The sequence below is a fragment of the Petaurus breviceps genome, unplaced genomic scaffold (assembly GCF_028583685.1).
Source record: "Petaurus breviceps papuanus isolate PSGF00001 unplaced genomic scaffold, PetGlider_PUasm1.0 185, whole genome shotgun sequence".
Classification (NCBI taxonomy): domain Eukaryota; kingdom Metazoa; phylum Chordata; class Mammalia; order Diprotodontia; family Petauridae; genus Petaurus; species Petaurus breviceps.
This window is the reverse complement of record NW_027185797.1, coordinates 31,145,827-31,163,380: the sequence shown is the minus strand read 5'-3', so window position 1 is coordinate 31,163,380 and position 17,554 is coordinate 31,145,827.

The following is a 17,554-nucleotide window of genomic DNA, read 5'->3' as shown; positions in this document are numbered from 1 at the left end:
CTCAAGATAGGTACTGTATGCATCACCTGAGAGACACAGAAGGGTGTTCCAAAGCTGAGAGGGATAATTGATAATTGTAAGCTATGAATGATAATAACAATAGCTAACATGTAGTGCTTCTCATGGGCCTGGCACTAGGTTAAGCATTTTAGGATTATTATGTGGTCAGCCAGCCAGGCATCAGAGTCCAGGCAGTCCTCTAGGCTGTTGTATATTCAGGGGACAAGGAATAGTAAAGCTAATTGCCTGAGCCAGGGGTGGGGAACCTGTGACCTTGAGGACACATGTGACCTCCTAGGACCCTGACTGTGGCCTTCTGAGTTCAAACAAATCTTTTAAGGGGATTTTGTGAAGTCAAAGGGCCATACTTGAGGACCTAGAGGGCCACATGTGGCCTTGAGGCTGAAGGCCCTGAACCTTTGGGTTCTTGAGCCAACCAAGTATTGAGAATGGTTTCCTTTTAAGAAAAAAAAAAAAACCCAAACTAGTCTGACTTATATGGGAGAGTATTTAGATAATGTTTCTTTCACCAGGTGTTTGTTCAGTCGTGTCCAACTCAACCCCATTTGGGGTTTTCTTGGCAGAGCTACTGGAGTAGTTCACCATTTCCTTCCCCACCTCATTTTACAGATGAGGAAACTGAGGCAAACAGGATAAAGTGACTTGGCCAGGGTCACACAGCTAGGATGTGTCTGAGGTTGGATTTAAGCTAGGTCCTCCTGACTCCAGGCCCAGCACTCTATCCACTGAGCAGCCTAGCTATTTCCCAGACAGTCAGCCAACAAATATTTATGAAGCCTCTTCTGTTAGCCAAACACTGCCAGATGCTGAGACTGTGAAGACAAAAAGGAAGTGGGCCCTGCCATGAAAGATCTGACATTAGGTTGAGGGAAACAATGTATATATTCGTATGACTAAGTTCAAAATCTAAAAGGAAAAGAAGATAGAAAAGAGAAAATCTGGAGAGACGAAGAAAGTATCAAATCAGAATGGTGGGTCAGCAGGGCTCAGGATGGGAGCTGACTCTTTTCTGGTGGAGGAAGCAGTAGAGACTGATGGAGGAGGCATAATTTAGTGAGGAATTAGAAGGAAACGGGACCAGATTGTTTCCAGTCACATCAAATGGGCAGCTGTCATGGGAGACAGTCCTCCTAGCCAGTACCTTCCTGTGCCATCCTGAAGGCATATCAGCCGGAACATAGGACTCCCCACTTGCCCCCGAGGAAAATTTTGCTAGTTATGGCCCTGGTCTTCCTTACCCGGCTCTAAGCAAACTGAAAAGAACCCAAGCTGGTTTTCCTGCGCAAATGCATGTGGCAGAAGTGTTTGTTTTCTGATGAATAGCTTTGGCATTTCAACGTGAAGTGGCATTAGGGGGCTGGTGAATAACAATTAATTAAAAAACCTGAGAGCTGCAAAACAATTGTGTGGCTCTTTCAGGAAATAAATCTCCTGGACAGTTTGATGGCATTGATGAAAATGGTCTGTTTCGGTGAAGTTTGCCAGAATCTGTACTAACAGGTGCGGAATGGGAGCTGCCAGGGGTGTTCATGCTGCCCTGGGCCATTGAATAAAGCTTGTGGGGGCAGGTAAATCTCAGCACCCTCCAGCTCCTGAAGACGCTACACACCTGCAGTGAGGCATTCCTCTGATTGATTCACTCTCCCTCCCCCTCTAGAGCCCGTTCCTAAGCTCTGTGTTCCTCCAGTCTTTCTTGCCACAGATTCTCTTCTCCCTTCTCAGCCAAGGCCCTTGGCCATTAGTTCACTGGACAAATCGAGGCTATTCAGCAAGAGATCCCTCTTCTCTCCTCTTCCTAATTGCACATCATTCAGACGTTCGCCCATGATTTCCTCCACATCTCTCACGAGAAGAGGTGGCCCTTCTTGCAAAGATAAACCCCTGCATCTACATGCTGGATCCCATCCCTTCCCGTCTTTTCCAGAATATTGTCCTCTCTATTATCCCCACCCTTTCTGTAATTTTCAGTGCCAAATAGAGGAATCCGTACTTCATCCTAGAGGCAGTAGGGAGCCATGGAAGATACTTGAATAGAGGGTGTTCTAGGAATATGTATTTGGCAGCTGATTAGAGAGGGGAGAAATGTAATGTAGGGAGGTCAGTTTAGAAGTTTTTGTACTGGCTGACCTCTACAGTCCTTTCAAGCTTGAAATCCATGATCTTACGATATCAACACAGCATATTTTTTTCCTTTTTCAACTTGTAAGGATCATGCACCATTCTTCAAGCAGATGAACTAACTAGATGGTGGTGTTGTGTTCTTGGTAGAACTCAAGCGAGTTCTTACCTTCATACCAATTTTAAACTGTGAGGTGTCAAATATTATTTGATAACTTATATGACTAGTTAATAATAGTACCCGGATCTCTCCAATTATGAGACTTTCTCTTGTGAAAATTTAGACTGTTCCGTCCTGGGTGACAGAGTTCATCCATTGTGATTGAGGCCTTACTCAATCCCTCAGAGCATTGTGAGGCAGACCTGGCAGTCTGCCTGTCCACTCCATATCCTTTCTTACCCTATGATTAGCATTTTTTTCTCCTGTTTTTTGAAGTTCCCCATTGGTTCTCTGTTGCTGATGCCTCCTGCTGGTAAGATGGTGACTCAGGGTTCTCAACAGTGGTGCTGCTGGTAAAGTGTAAATTCTGCCAAGTTCCACCATTGTAGAGATGCCATAAGTAGGGTCTTGGCAACAGGCTAGTTATTGGCAGATTCAAGAAATAGAAATGTTTTCAGAGCAATTTATTTTTAAAAGAAATGCAAAGATCTGTGTAAGATCTTTGGAAAACTTTCTTCCAAGTTAATTATCTGATTGATCTTCGAGATGTAGTACTAACTTACTGTAAAACTTATTTTGGTTAGAAGAGACCATATTTTGCCTCTCTCCCATCACTGGAAACCATGGTTGAGAATTGTTTGTCTTAAGCTTTCTGACACTGAAAAGTTCTATCATTAATTGCATCTGATCATTTGAACTACACTCTTGAGTCTGTAATTTAGACCAAAAGTTTATATATGCATATGCATAGAAATAAACAAACATATATAGATCTATTTAAATTATCTAGCCAATTTCATGATGGGGAAAGAGCCCCTGTTCATCTTCCCATGCTTGGAGTTGATCACTGAGAGTGAGACACTAAATCAGAATTATGAAGCACCCTGTGTTCCCATGGAACTTCCATTCTTTCCTGTTGTTTCCCCACTCTCTTCAGAAGTGCTAAGTTTCAGGATATCGTTTAATATAAAATCCAGGGGCCCTAGGCTGAGCATAGTTCTAAGTGGTATTCTTTTAGATTCAGTTGGCTTTTTTATTCCTTTAACTGGAGATTATCCAAGATGGCTTCTCCTCACCAAGGTCTATGTATGCATGGGGCCATTATTTTGAGCAGATAAACACCAGTTTTCGTTAATGGACACTTCTCCAAAAATTGACCTTGGGGAAGAGAATTCTTTGCCAGGATGAGATGAATGAGTGAAAAAGCATTCATTAAACACTTTCTGTGTGCCAAACACTATTCTAAACTCTCCAAACTGATAAAATAAAATTAAAAAACAACCTAAAATGTTCCAAGAAAAATTGTTTCAGAATATTCAAGGAATGAGTGAACCAAAAAAAAGTCTGAGCACAACGAAAGAAAGCAGATGAAAAAAGCTGAGATGCAAACACCGCCCCCCCAACACTGAAGTAATAATACCTATGAATTGGAATGCTATTTAGATATGATGGTATGACAGAAGATATCTCAACAGAAAATTGCTTCTTTATAGAGGATTTTCAGTGTCATCATGTGGAAGATACAGTTTAGGAAGTATCTATGAGGTGTCAATTCAGTTGATCTTTTTTTTTTGTCTAGAATATTTTTTTTGCTTTATTTTATTTTATTTTTTTGGAGGGGGGAAGGCAGGGCAGTTGGGGTTAAGTGACTTGCCCAAGGTCACGTGGCTAGTAAGTGTTAAGTGTCTGAGGCTGGATTGGAACTCAGGCTGACTCCAAAGTCGGTGCTCTATTCACTGTGCCACCTAGCTGCCCCCAATTCAGTTGATCTTTAATAGGGAACTTGGATAGAATTGTGGAATCATTTCACTGGAATGGTCCCCTTATTATGATGATAAAGTATTTGCAGGTTTCCTAGACAGAGTCTTTCCCAAACACCCTAACACAAATGATAAACATATTTTGTTGCATTTTTCATTCTTTAAAATTGTATGCTTTATGTGAACTAAAATATTTGACTACTAGACCCTTGTTTTGAGGGATAGCAGAGGCTCTCCTCCCCTGGTGCTGTTTGGAAATAGTAGTGGGATCTCAGTACCATGGACAGAGCTGAAAGTAGGCTCCCAACTACACAAGGCTGAATCATTTTCTCTAAGTCTTCTTATATTTTAATCCTTAAAAAGATGTTTGTCTTCAGTCATGGAGGGAACCTGTTATTTTATGGCTATGGGGAATTCCTGGCTGAGGCAGTTCCCTTTAACAATCAAGATCCACATCAACTCTGCAGTTTCTAGCATTTGAGAGTCGTATGGGGTGGGGACAGCTGAGTTATTCAATAACTTGCTCACGGTTCCACAGCCACGAGATGGGAGGGGTAGGACCTAAACAGAGGGCTTCCTACCCAATGCTGAAGGTGGGAATCTAGGATCTCGGGGGAGGTGGACAGTGGTGAAGGATTGGGGAAGGGAAAGGTCTACTGGTCATGGTTGTAGGGCCACTTGGTGGGCAGGAGAGGGGGAATATTAAATGAACAAGTGAATGAAGTAATGAAAAAGCAAAGCATTTATTAAACACTTACTATGTACCAGTAACTGTGGTAAGGACTGAGGAGAAAAATATTTAGGGAGAAAATCTCTGCCTTCAAAAGAAAGTGGTAATCAGGGGATAGAGTTTTGGTCTAGGGAGTCACAGTATGTAAGTTGAAGAATCGGGCAGTTGGTTGACTATCCCCTTTTAATAAGTAATAGTGCTATTGACTTGTTTACTGTATCCCAAACAAGGGGGAAATGGTGACCAAGGGTGCAGCCAACCAGAGTAGTCCAGGCAGTTGATAAGATGTCCTCAGTGGGCAGCCAGATGGCCACATAATATCAATAATACAGTTGGTTATTAGTGTTTTTAGAAAGACACTTATTATCATCTTTTCAGACAATTTCATAGTGTCAAAACCAATATAACCATGGCAACTTTATGGGACAAATTTATTGCTTTCTGTACACCGTTACAGTTGACTGACATGAATGTAAATCTCATGGGGCTTCTTAGATTGTCATTGTCACAGTTTGGAGATGAAGGGGAAAAAAAGTCTTTGCCTTGAAATTACTTCTACTTACTGTTTTTAGTTACAGTAATTTTACATCTTTATGATTTATTGCTTATACTAACTATGTACTTTGTATATATTCTGTATTTACCCATCTTGGCACAAATTGTAACTTCTTCCCCTCTTGCAAGAAGAGTGTAAGCTTCACATAGCTGCTATATGTCAGAGGCAAGATTTGAACCTAGCTCTTTCTGACTGAAGCTAACCATCCACTATGCCTCTCCTCCTAGATGCTTAACAGACATTGGCTTAATTAATTTGAATTAAAATCAATCTCACAACCATCAGGCCCAAATTAATTAGAAAAGTATGCTTCATTTAATATGGATATTAGCCTGATGGAAATGTTTGTTAAAAGTACTTTTCAGTGGGGTGGCTAGGTGGGCTCAGTGGACAGAGCACTGGTCCTATGTCAGGAGGACCTGAGTTCAAATCTAGCCTCAGACATTTACTTTGCTTGGGTCTTGAATAGTATTGGCCCTACCAAGTTCATGTCCAAAAGGGGCAGCCCTGCTCAGTGAGTCCTTGTTCCAGCTTTTGTCAGTGGAGGTCCAGAAGGTAGCTCCTGAAGATCACTTCATGTGTTTTGGGTCATCGATGTAGGACTGGGTATAATATCCAGCCTCGATTGTGACTCCCAGATTGCCAGGCCTTGCCCTCCTAACCAAGTTGGAAATTTCATTTTCTGTTCCTAGAAAGGAAATGAATAAAGAAAAAGGCTAGAACTGGGACCTATTTCTTGGGGGACTTGTGGTCTGAGAGAGGATGAAGGTCCTGAGGTCTCTCCTCTTACATCATAGTCTCTTATCTGATGCTGTGACTAAAGCTACCTTGAAGCTTGCTCAGATAATAAATATATAATAAAGAAATAAAAATGTTGTGGCTAAGCTTGACTTTGGCCCCTTCGACCATGTGATTAGCCAACCAGAACTAATTATGGCATGTCTAATCAAGTCATCAAGGGTTTATTGAGTGCCTACTATATGTGAGGCACTGATTGAAGCACAGTCTGTATATGTTCCACTATCTCTCCAAAGCTCTTCCTTTACCTGTCATTACCATTGTCCCAGGAAGCCATCCCTTCACGTGGAGAGATGCCTTCTGAGCAAGCTAACGGGGTCTGTGTGTGGGCCAAGTCCCCTTTACGCTAAGGATGGGGCTTCTTGATCACTTATGAACCAAATAAGAGCATAAAGGATGTTAAGGATGCATGTGGCCTTGACTGCCTCAATTACTGAGGTTGCTACCAAAGGTTGGGTCTGGTTCTGAGAAATGAGGCAGTTGCTGCAGGACTCCCAGGTCACCAGTCTTGCTCAGAACCTTGGGCTAGTTCTGAGTAGCCCTGCCTGCTTCCTCTTGGTGAGTTTTTTATACCAGGTAGACAAAGGTAGCTGGTCCTTTTACAAATGCCCCAGTTTCGAGCAAGCAGGGCCCTGAATTGGCCAATCAGAAGTATTCTAAATAAATGGTCAGTAAGATTTTGGGGGTATCATGAGCTGTGCATAATAACCCATCAGTCATCTGAGTTATTTCTGTCTTCATCTCACTTGTCCCCAAGGAAAATTGTCTGACCAGGATGTGTCAAAGGAAAAAATGGGGAATATAGAGTTAACTACCCCGTCATCTTGTCACTAATAAATTTCTCATCAGACCGTCAGAAAACTCATTGTACAGTGAATGGAAAATACACTACCTTTCAAAGACAGGAGGCCTACATTCAAATTCCACTTTTGATTCTTTCTACATGTGTGACGTAGAGGAAGTCACTTAACCTTCTCCTCAGTACAAGATGAGATTCCTCCCGGCTCTTATCCCATGACCTATATAAGCAGTGGTGCTTTTTTTTTTAATGCCCTAGTAATATCCTGCTTCATTCGAAAGTCATTTCTTAAGCATCTAATGTGTGTGAAAAGCACTTTGCACATACCAGGTTGGGGGTTGCCCAAATAATTAAGGTACTTTTGCTGCCCTCATGTGGTTGATGAGCTGGTAGGAATTTACAAACCTTCATAACCAAGGCCCTTAAAACTTGTATTTCCCTATGCTTAAGTTTATTTCTATTACTGCAAAGTTTGATTGATCATGTAAATCTATTTTTTAAACCAAAATCCAATCCAAGAAGCTTTTATTAAATGTTTATGATGTACAGACATGGGGAACATGTCTACATAATGATTTGACAAGGGAGAGAAAATCAGCTTCAGGAACTTGAAAGGTTACCCAGAGGAGGCAGGCAGACTATCTTCGTGTGTGTGTGTGTGTGTGTGTGTGTGTGTGTGTGTGTGTAACTATGAGTGTGTACATGTATATCTGTGTGTGTATGTTTGTGTATGTCTTTGCATGTGTAGTGGGGACATACAAAGAAGTTAAACCATTGCTTTGGATCTCAGCATCTATGGCCGTTTCTTTCGAGTTCTTTAAGTGATTATATTTAATGGCACATCATTTTCATTCCTCACCACAGGGCTTGGCTCTTCTTTATTCTAAGAGTTAAATCTAAAGAGGGGCATGATGTTGATAATAAAACTTTTTATGATTTAAAATGAGTAATAAGTTCACATTGAAGACAAATCCCGAAGATAAAAGACCTGCATCAATGGGGAAAGCTCCCATATGTGTGACATGAGAGATCTTTCAAGTATTGAAGGAAGAGGTCCAGATAGGGAATGACAAATATTGTCTGTCTACCAGAATATTTTCCCTTGTTGCTTTCCTCTATACATCAACCATCGCGTCCATTAAGCCTGGCTATCCTTTGTTGTTGATTTTAAACATCTTTTCTCTAGTGACTATCTTTTAAAAGAGAGTTTAATTTCTTAGCATAAAGAGACCTAAGAAGGTCAGGAAGAATGAGGAATTAGCTTTTTTTTTTTTCTGCTCACATCATTCAACATTGCAGCTAAATCCCTTCCCATCCTTGTCTCTCAGAGCCAATGGGAGACCAGGCAACTGGCTGGACTTGGGGAGATTGGACTCCATTTTAAAAGACCCCCAATTAAGTGAAAGAAAGCATTTTCAGGACAAAATTAGGACTCAGCCAGAACTCCTCATCTCTAATAGATGAAGAGAATTGCAGTACACTGACATGTGATGGTCCCCTGGGTAGAGTGAAGGAAGGAGAGAACATAGACTTTATTATTTCACTTTATCATGGCAGGAGCTCTATGTGGGCTCCAATCTATCTCCCTCAGTTATTATCAGTAACTCTATGGCATGAAAAGAGTCTGGCAAGAATTGATCAGTGCAACTTTAAATGTTTCTAAGTGCCATCAATTTCCACACCAGATTTGCTTATTTCTGCCATTAAACAAAGGCATTCAGATGCTATTGATTTTTTTTGCGTGTTATCTTCAGTTTGTCCTTGGCATTTCTGTGTTTGTTCTCCATGTCTACAGAAATGGAATGGATGTCTGCTTAGCTTTCTTTACCAGGTGGGAGAATAAAAGACGTACTTTATATTTAGTTATATATATCACGGTTTTACTTTCTGTACTGCTTTTCAAGATATACGTGTACAAATGTGAAAGAAAGCTTTTTAATGAGCAGAATGCTGAAGGACATTTTGTTGTAGGCAAAAGAAAAAGAGGAAACAGTAACATAATTAAAAATCAATTCTATTATTTAGGGAGAACAAATCAACTGGAGGGAATGTTGGTTTCTTCCATTATCTCTTCTATTGACTTCCTTGTTTGCAGTTTTGGGGAGAGAATTGAGCTATATCCATATATTTTGTCTACATGCCCATTCAGTCAACTCAATGAACAAACATTTTTTTAAGCACCTACTATGTCCTGGCCACAGTGCTAGGCCCTGGGGATATAAAGACAAAAGTGGTACAGTTCCTGCCCTCAAGGAGCTTATATTTTATCAGGGGAGATAATGTGCACATGAAAGCATGTGCAAAATAAATCCATTGTAATTATGGGGTGAGGGGGGCACAGTATCAAGAGAGTTCCCATGAAGAAGGCTCTTGAGCTCAGATTTGAAAGAAAAAAGAGGTTTATAAAAGGCAGAGGTGAAGAGGGAAATGCACTCCCAGCATCGGAACAGGTAGTCAGTGTGAAGGGCACAGGGCATAGTGTGAAAGCAGACCAGTTGGATTAGACTGTGAAGCCTTCAAAGAGGAGTGTTGTATTAAGAGGCTGGAAAAGGACCTCGTTTGAGAAAGGCTTTAAAGGACAAACAGAGGGTTTTGTCCTTAATTCTAGAGGCACTGGAAAGTTCCTTCTTAAGTAGAAAGTAAGTCTCTCAAAGAATCCCAGTCAGAAGATGTATTTTAATAGTAATTGCTACTAATTCAAGATGGTTCCACATATTGTCCCTTTTAAATAAAAACAAGTGACATTCCTTTTCGTATTTTTTGGGGGGAGGCAATCAGGGTTAAGTGACTTGCCCAGGGTCACACAGCTAGTAAGTGTCTGAGACTGGATTTGAATTCACATCCTTCTGATTCCAGAACCAGTGCTCTAACCATTTTACCACTTAGCTCCCCTCCAAGTGATGTTTCTTATTGTTTTAGTTTAGGTTGACACCCCAGCATAAATACTATCATTCACAGTGGACTATGAAGGTCCTCTGTAAATAAATGGAGAGTCCTACAAAAACAAACAAATCATAAATACTGGATGGGAGAGATTTGGTTTGATAACAATTTATGTGAAAAATATCTGGGGGAGTTTAGCCACAAGCTCCATGTATGAGTGGATCATGTAGCTACTAGAAAACAGCATCAACTAATGAAGGTTAAGAGAAGAATAATGTCTGTATGAAAAGAGATGAACAGTTACATTGTGTTCTGTACTGCTTAGTATGTGGGGTTTTGTGTTTGGTTTTGGTCACCATATTTTAAGTGGGATATTGATATAAGTGGAGGGAGCATGCCAAGAAAAAAGCAAGAGGAATAATGAAGGATGTAAATTCTATCTTCAGTTAAAAGAGATGGGAATATTTAAATTGCAAAAGACAAGAGCAGGGGAGACATGATAATAAACTTCACAAGGAGTAGATATTCTCTTAAGGGTGACCAATGGATGAAAATTTCAGGAAGGCAGGTTTGGGATCCATATAAGGAAGCACTTTTTGACTCTCTGCCACATTCGTGGTCACTTTATAGTTAGAAGTTCCCCATGGAGTAGGAATGAGCCATTGGTCCAAGGTGTTGCAGAAGGGAAGTCAGGGAGGAATTGAGTCAGTTTACCTCCAATGTTCCTTTGAACATGAAGATTCTATGAAGCTAGGATCAATGTAATCTTGGATTATGTTGTTGCAGCACTGAGACCATTGAGGGCAACATGGGGAAAGTAGTGGTACAATGACAGTTTACATATAGGGAATTGAAAATATGGAGGCGTCATGCTCAAAGTGGTCACTAGATGACACTATTAGAATCTCACAGAAAGGGGGAGCGATCATTTATGTCATTAATGGTGTTACTATTATTTTCATATAACTTTCAGATCTAATAATTCCATATTCATCCAATGGAAAACAAGGAATTCAAATTATATTTAATTTCTTCTGAAGGGATTGTCCTTTATTCTTTAGATTTTTCCATCTTAATTTCCCTAATATTTCCTTTGCAATCAACCACTTCAACAAAGTATCTGAAAGTTACTGACACAGTAAACTTAAGATTTCTTTTGGGGGGGGTAAGGTGTGAGGGAAAGGAAAGGGACAGATAATAGCCACATATTGATTTACCTCAGGGTAGTGTGGGGCAGTGGATTTTGAACTAGAAGACCTACAATTGAATCTTAGCTATGTGACTTTAGATTAATTCACTTAACTTCCCTGGGCCTCAGTTTCCTCTTCAATAGATTGCAAGGTAAGACTGGATGATTTTCCTGCAGCTGAATCCTTTAATCAAGGTAAATAGTCTTGCCTAGGGCAGCTCCCATGAGCCTTTGCAGGACAATTTAAGTGGGGTGATTGAAGAGGGGAGTAGGTACAATTCTTTGTTGGGGTTCAGACTTTGGCATCCTACTGTGGGAGATGAGCTCCTCTAACCCCAAGATATGAACTGCCCATGAATTCATTGGAAAGAATCCTTATCCTGATATTTACTTCTACATCTTGAGAGAAAAATGCCACATGAAACTAGGCAGTACAATTAAGGCTTTTTGATGTGAATTTAAAGCAAGATTTCTCACCTAGGTTTTTATCACTGCTTCCCTTGACTTATGAGTTGTAGTAAGAGGGCCAGCTAAAATAGAATGGTGACAGGTTACAGAAAAATCATCTTAACTCCATCTGATACTGGCATTTGCAGCTGTAAAATTCTATGGGAAGAGAAAGTTGTCAGATAAAAACAAAATGTAATTAAGTTGTAATTATATAAAATTCCCCATATAATTTTATTCAGAAAAAAGGGAGTGCTTTGTAAAATAGGTGATGCAGAATGACTGAGTCCTTTAATCAGAATTATGGCAGCAGAAATAATCTCTCTGCTTACCAATTTTTGCCTAATGCTTTATTAAGGTCATAGAAAACTAAAAGATGTGGAGAATTTTAGAAATACTTAGGAAGGGGGGGGGGTGGCTAGGTGGCACAGTGAGTAGAGCGCTGGCCCCAGAGCCAGGAGGACTTGAGTTCGGATCCGGCCTCAGACACAACACAGACACACACAAAAAACCTAGCCGTGTGACCTTGGGCAAGTTACTTAACCCCAACTGCCCTCCAAAAAGAAAAAAAAAGAAAGAAATACTTAGGAAGAACTCAGGAGGGGCAAATCAGAATCAGGTTAATTTGAAACTTCTAAACAACCCTGCCAGAATCAAGTCTTATGATAACAACTTCCAAAGAACTATTAAAATTAGTATGCTCTCTCATACTTTTGTTTTATCAGTGTTGCTCCAATAATTCAATTTAATTCAACGCATGTGTATTAATTGTTAAATATATGCAAAGGGGAGAAACAGCTTGGAATAGAAGAGAGATACAATCCTGGAGTTGGAGTCAACAAGATCTGGGCTCGAAGCCCACCTCTGGCACTTACTATCTTTGGGACCATGGACAAGGTTCTTACTCTCTGTAGACCTCTATCACTATTAAATTAAGGCTTGTGATCTGAATTGGCCCAAGGAGTATCCATTTCGATGAAAGGACAGCTCATTTAAGTGAAACGAAATTCCAGGAACTGTCCAAGGTTCTGCACGTACAAGGACCAAACCAATGAAAGAAAGAATGAAAGGCAGAAGAGGAAGGAAGGGGTCTGACCTCAAGAACCTTATGTTTTAATGCCAGTGGGGGTGAATATAACAGGTACAGGGGTCCTATGATCATCAGAGCTGTAAGGGACTTTGGAGGCCATCTAGTCCAACCTTTTCATTTTATAGAGCAGGAAACCGAGGCACAGGTTAAATGACTTGGGTAGCATTATACAGCTAGTAAGCATTAAATTAACAAGAAGTAATTTGAGGAGAGAGCACAAGTAATAAATGGTCTTTTCTCTAGAGGTTGGGAATAATTTATGTACTTTTAAAAAAATCACTCTGGTATTTGTAACAGGATTTCACCTATATGTAGAAGAATTGCTGAGGAGTTGTTGTTGACTGAAACAAAACTTGTAATACAAGAAAGGTTAACAAAAAGTTATCTTTAAGATTAGATTTTGTTGCAATACATCTTGGAGTAGGGGAGAGGGGAGAGAGATGGGGAGAAAATTTGGAACTCAAAATCATGTGGAAATGAATGCTGAAAACTAAAAGAAATTAATTAAAAAAGATAAAATTTTGTTCTATGATATAAAATATTCAAATTTAAAAATCAAAATTTAAATATGAGAGGATTTTTTTTCTTTACAGATACACTTTTTAAAGCTTATACTTTGGGGCAGCTAGGTGGCACAGTGAATAGAGTACCAGCCTGGAGTCAGGAGGACCTGAGTTCAAATCCAGCCTCAGACACTTAACACTTACTAGCCATGTGACCTTGGGCAAGTCACTAAACCCCAATTGCCCTGGCTTCCTCCCTGGAAAAAAAGCATTTCTTTTCCTTGTATTAATTTTAATACCACATGTCTCAATATTTCATTCATGCACAAGAAAAAAAGAAACGATCTGGGCAAATTGTCTGGTCATGCTTTAGAACTGACCTCTCAGTTGTCAAGGCATATCCAGTGACTGATGCAAACCAGATCTGAAACCTTCCCCATTGTGCTTTTTTGTTTGAGGAGCACAGATCTTTGTAGGAATAGAAGGGAAGGCAGAGAGACCTACTCCAACCTCATCATTTTACAGAGGAAGTAAATGAGGCCCAAGGAGGTTCATTGACTCACTCCATTCAGTCACTGGCACCAGTGAGCCAGGATTCAAAAACAGATCCACTGTAGTGGATTCTACATGGTACATGCTTCTTTCAGTCCTGAGGAATTCACTGCTAGACACTGAATCACTTCTTTATACGTTGCAAGTAGCCATATTGTCCTCTATGCACCAGGAAATGTTCATTATCCAAGGGCCTGGCTTAGGGCTACAGAGCCTCCTCTGTCCCCACTCTGTGGTGTTGTTCCCCGGCCCCTGACACTGCTTTTATTCCAGCTGGGCCTCTCCTGGGCCTCTCCTACTTGTCCTTCCTTATTCTCATACTTTTTCCTTCTTTTTGACAAATAGAGGAATCCGATTCAATTTACATGTTAGATTTTAAAGTTTCATCTTTCACCTAAAAAAACAAAAGAATAATTAATGTGTAGCATTTTAAAAATAGCTGGGATGATTCTTCACTTGTTAAATTCCTCCCATTCTGTTAGGGCCCAACTCAAATGCTACCCCATCTACCGAGCCTTACTCAGTCCCTAGTCAATAACAAAGGGGAGGCCTTGTTTTGGGGCCTCTAATGCAGAGGTGTCACACATGCAGTCTGTGGTCTCAAGTCTGAACCAGAAGACAATGTCTTTGGGAAATGTTTAACAAAATAAATAAAAGCATAGTTAGATGTTTTAAGGTGTTAATAAATGGTTCTCTGAGGCAGTCTGTGGCCTTCAGGGAGCCTTATGTATTTAAGCAGGCTACCCCAGCTTGAATGCATGTTTGATATTTAAAATTTTTGTTTTTAAAAATTATGAACTTTAGCAATTACCAAGAAAAACGATTCTAGTGCATAATGCAGGACAAAAAAAAGGGATTGCATATGATCTATCCTTTGTTCTCACCTGTTTTTTCTTTCCATCCAGCTTCCTCTCTGTGCTTGAGGAAGTGACCACAGACTTTTCCCTTCTTTCCTGCTCTGCTTCCAGAAATCAGGACCCCAGAAGGATCCAAGACAGAGAGAAGAAGTGGGAAAATGTTTAGAGCAGCCATTATGTGTATATGTATGTATGTGTGTGTGCGTGCACATGTACATGCATATGGGTGTAGGGATGTGTACACATATGTGCATGCGTGTGCATGCATTCATGTGTGCACACATGTGTATAAGTGTATATGTGATCATGAAGAACTGGGAGCCAAGTGGATGGTCATTGATGGAAAGTGGCTGAAATGGGTATTGAAAGGTTGTATTAAGAAGTGAGTCATATTTTTAATCAAGAGCAACATGTTTTTATAAATAGAAATTTCCAAAGGGAAATCCACAAATGCCAATGAAACACCTATCCTTGATGAAGAGGTCAGACCTATGCCCTAGCTATGTGTTGTCGTGTGACTGACTGCTAGATTGTCGTCTGGTGGGGAGGGGGAAGCAACTTGTTTGGGGTCGCACGTCGGGTCAGTGTTTGAGGCAGGATCCAAATTTAGATCCTCCTGCTTCTAAGAGCAGCCCTCTCCCACCACACTTGGCATCTCAAGCCGTCCCCACACCAGGCCCAGTGTCCTAGACTGCTCTGGCCTTGTTTCCATTCCTGCGTGCCAACGTGTCTGCTGGACTGGTCTCTTCTTCGTTATTCCCCAACCATCTGGCAGGTTGTCACCCCAAAGCAAGGCCAGGCTCAGGGTTCACCTTTCCCTTGGCCTTCTTGGATCCTTCCCACCCCACAAAGTCATCTCACCCGCCTTATTTATTTTGTTAAGTAGTTCCCAGTTATATTGTCATTTGCTTCTTCTCCACTGTGGAGTGTTGCAGGCAGCTTGGGGTAGCTGTTCCTCTAGACTTTTCTCTGTGTATGTCTCTTATCATCTTACTCAATCTGTCTTTGTCTCTGTCTCTGTCTCCCTACTTCCTCTCTCCCTCCTTTCTCCCTCCCTTCCTTCCTCTCTCTTTCTCTCTCTCCCTCCTTTCTCTCTCTCCCTCCTTTCTCTCTTTCCCTCCTTTCTCTCTCTCTCTTTCTCTCCCTCCCTCTCTCTCCCTCTCTCTCTCTTCCCTCCCTCTGTCCCTCCTTCCCCCTCTCCCCCCTCATCTCTCTCTGTCTTCCCCCCTCCATCTATCCTTTAGTTGGCATGATTTCTATAATGACTTTGCACACAGGAAAAAAATCCCCTTTTTATTTTTCAAGAGCTTAGGGGAAAGTACAGAATACAATTTTGTTTTGGTTATTTAGAAAAAAAATGGAAACAATGCAGCAGTGAAAAGAGAGAACAGTATATGCTGGAGGAAGAATGGACATTGTTCCAGGTGGTCTGGATACAACAACATTGGATCCACAAGGTCCAAATCCTGTGGGACAGAATCTCTCTGTCTCACTGTGTGTGTGTCTCTCTCTGTCTGTCTCTCTTCTTCTCTTACATTAAAAGGATTTCACAGTCTAGAAGACCTTGTCCTCTCAGCATCTGCCAAGGTCTGTCAGTGGAAAGCCATTCAAAGAACCACATTCAGTAGCCACTAAGAGCCCATGTGCCAGGCTCTTTGTTTGATGGTATGGATCAAAGAATATGAACAGTCTAACCCCTGCCCTCAGGGAGCTTGTCATCTACCAGGATGGCTATTATGGTCCCCCATGTAGATAACTTGCCCATATATCAGGAGGACACAAAGCAGAATGCAGCAGGACAGTGTGGGATTTGGGGCTAGCAGGGACCTCAGAGTCATCACGCTCATTTTGGGTCATATGTAGCTATAGGCCACATTCTCCCTAGACTTGAGAACTAACAAAATCACACCCCTCTACCACTGCCCCCCAAGCTATCTCATCACCAAAAATCTCTCTGAAAGAGCGACAAAGAGAGGGGGAGAGGGCGGGGACATATTGGTCCAAGCATAAATCTACAAAGTTGTTTGAAATGTGATGGATAATACATGTGCCTGATGCAGTTGCCAGTCAGTAGAATTCAAAAAGTGGTTTTTAAAAACACCATCTGTGCTAACCAAGAGGATAATGAATTGCAAAGAAATGGTACCTTCATTGTCAGATGTGCCAGAGAAGACAAGACCTCCCATGGGAGTCCAGATCTATAACTTCTTAGTAATCTATAGGTTTTACAGATTTGCCCGGGGCCCTGAAGCTCATGCTCATACAGCTTTGTGTGACACAGATGAGATTTGAACTCAGGCCTTTTGTCTCCAAGCCCAGCCTCTTTATCTATTATGGCACACTGCTCCTTAGTATGAAAAATATTATTAATAAAATGTAATTTCCTAGGGTAGGACTAGAAAAAAATTTCTGTCCTTTGATATTTTTCTTTCATCTTATCTCCATTGTCCTCCGAGTATTGGAGCATTCATTTTCTCTATTTTTTTTTCTTTGAGAAGGAGGGGAAAAAAGGTGCCTTCTGTATAGGCCAAAGCAGATGTCTCCTCTCTTTTTTATTTCCCCATATTGTCTCTCATTTTACGCATCTGTGCTGTCTTTTTAAATGGAATGTGAGCCTCTTCAGGGCAGAAGGAGGCTGTTTTGCATCTCTTTGTATGCCTAGTGATTAGCACAATATCCTGTACATCCGTAACATGCACTGAATGAATATTTGGTATAGATAATGATGATAATACCTAGAATTTACATGGATCAGCTTTTACACAAAGGAAATTATTGAGGCACTCAAACCTCCTAGCAGGTAGATAATAGTAGTAGACATTCTTGCTCTACTGTTGGAGAAATTGAGATACAGAGATAAACTTGCAATTAAATATAACAATCACTACTCAGGGTCAAATCCATAGTCTCAGAAAAAAAGCACTACGAGATGCATTGTAGAAAGATGTGGTTGTTTTCTTTGATGTCACTTTCCAAGGCTGGATATTAAAAAATATCCTTGTTTCTCCTTGAAATTCATTATGACTCAGTCATTCATGCATTCATCAAAGTCAGTCAACCAACCCACAATTATTAAGCACCTAAAATGTGC